Source organism: Artibeus jamaicensis, unplaced genomic scaffold, assembly GCF_021234435.1.
Source record: "Artibeus jamaicensis isolate MK-2021 breed Jamaican fruit bat unplaced genomic scaffold, CSHL_Jam_final contig_936, whole genome shotgun sequence".
NCBI classification, from domain to species: Eukaryota; Metazoa; Chordata; class Mammalia; order Chiroptera; family Phyllostomidae; genus Artibeus; species Artibeus jamaicensis.
The window spans coordinates 1,849,710-1,851,959 of NW_026522017.1; the positions used below are offsets into that span (position 1 = coordinate 1,849,710).

Sequence of the window (2,250 nt, forward strand, 5' to 3'; positions counted from 1 at the left end):
TCTGGGAACTGACCCAAAAGCAGGAGGAGTCAGGTCATACCAGCTTTACACAGGCTGAGTCTCCTAGGGCTGTGTTTGGGGGACTAGCCCTAGGGTGGGGATCCTGGGGCTGGCTATAGTTAGATGGGGGAGGCAGGGAAAGAGCCTCATTTCTGGAGTGGGCAAGGCTCCTCCACACTGAACATGGAGCTAAGGGCAGGAGAGGAAATCTGGTTTGTAACACAGCCAAGGTAAATGGAGTCCTGGTTGGGCCTGGGGAACACTCAGCCCTGCCATCTGCAGGTCCTGCCTGTGCCCCAGCTGACACCTGGCCAGGCAGTCAGTTCCAGGGGCCCTGGCATGCCTGACAGTCCTTCATGTCCTCAGAGTAGTCCTCGGTCTGGATGGTCATGGTGTGGAAGTGGAACTTCCCTGTTGGCAGGCTCTGGCTTCCTTCAGCACAGCCTGGGAGTCTGTGTTCTGAGTGATGGCAGTGGCCTGTTCAAGGCTCCGATCCACTCCGCTGACTGCAGCAGATCCTGAACAGCTGGGCACCCGTGCCCTATGGGACCCCTTCCATTTGCACCAGGATCGTGTTTCTGAGGAGGGTCAAGGTTGTTCGTCCCCAGGAGCAGGATGGAGAAGAAGGTGCAGATGGGGTCTACATACTTGTCCACTGGTTTGAAGTATAAAATAGAGACTGCCATGAGGACGTCCAAGCCCTGCAGCAGGCCTCTTATCAAAGCAGCTCAGACACTGGGGTTTTCCTGCTGCTGGCTGGCCTCATGGTTATACCCATGGCCATGGCTGTGCCCGTGGCCAGACTGGTGAAGAGTCAACCCCATTTTGACGTTCATTGCCACAGTGAAGCCGGCCATTGCCAGCATGGTCCTCCCCTCCATCTCATAGTCCCCAAGGTCAGCCACTCCACTGCCAGGTACACTAATACCCCAGTTATGACCCAGATGGACAGTACAGAGAGCAGAGCTCCTAGGATCTCAGCTCACTGCCAGTTGAAGTTCACAGTCTTGATGGCTGGTGGTGGCGAGGGCAATGCATCCAGAGAGAGGAGGAGACTCAGAGGCTGATGAGCATGCTGTCAGAGTCAGTGAGTGGATGGGCTGCATCTGTCAGGAGCACCAGGCTATGTGCTAGGTACCCACCAATGACTTCCCCAGTCACGAACACCAGGCAGATAGATGGCAGAGGCCACAGAGAGCTGGCCACAGGCCTGCTCTTTCTTGGGGTCACAGTGACTGCCAAGACTCTGCTGCAAGTGATAGTAATGGTTTTTCTGCACAGCCAGCTCAATGGATGGCAAGTCTGAATCGGGTGGGGACACAGAAATCCAGCCAGCTCCATCCTGCCACAGAGATCCCTTGTAAGACCAGGCTTTAGGCCTGGCGTCCGATGGATGTTACTTAAGTCTGCCCTTCCTGAGGCCTCCACGCACGCCCTGTGGAGTGAGCCCATGAAATTGAGTGTCAGACGGTATGTTGTGCGCACTCACCTGCCGTGCCTCTCCAAGGGCCCCGGGAGTACCCCTCGCTAGGTCGTCATAGGGCTGCTACAGCCAAGACTCCGCCGAGTTCATGTTGGGGAGGTCCCGTTGCCGTTGTCGCACCACTCCAGCCACTCCGTCCGGGCGCCGAGCCCTTTATCCGGCCCAAACCACCTGGCTGAAGAGGTCTGGTGCGCCTCATGTGCAGAAGCTCTCTGGAAAGGGGGAGCATGCGGCCGGCTGCAAACAGTGACCCGGAGCTGACCCCAAGCACTGATCCCCTACCACCGGGCTCTCGAGGAAAAGCCTAATCTCACCTACACTGAGTTAGGACTGGGCCAGTGCTGCAGGCACCGTTAGAGGCGGGGGTGGCAGAGTCCCACCAGAAGTTCTCGCATCTTGGTTTGTAGGAATTCTCTTTGGATCCCCGGAGAGCAGAAATGGGGACACATTTTTTACATATGATATATGAAACAACCCACATGAATCCCCAGAGAATGATGCTGAATGATAAACTTCAAATGTTACATACTGCATGATTCTGTTTATAAACGATCTTGAAATGATAGAAACTATGTACACAAACAGATCAGTGTTTTTAACTTGTGCAACTTGTGTTGATGAAAATGTTCTGCATCTTGAACTGTTGTCACTGTCAATATACTGGTGTGACATTGTGCCTAGTTTTGCAAGATGTTACCACTGGAGTAGACCAGGTAAAGAGTATGGAGATATCTTATAATTACATGTGGATTATAGAATTATCTCAA

General features: G+C 53.8%; 1 pseudogene; it reads right to left on the bottom strand.

Annotated features, from left to right (window-relative positions):
• Window positions 1–319: 319 nt before the first annotated feature.
• On the bottom strand, window positions 320–1,393 carry LOC119045666 (proton-coupled zinc antiporter SLC30A2-like; annotated as a pseudogene).
• Window positions 1,394–2,250: the final 857 nt, after the last annotated feature.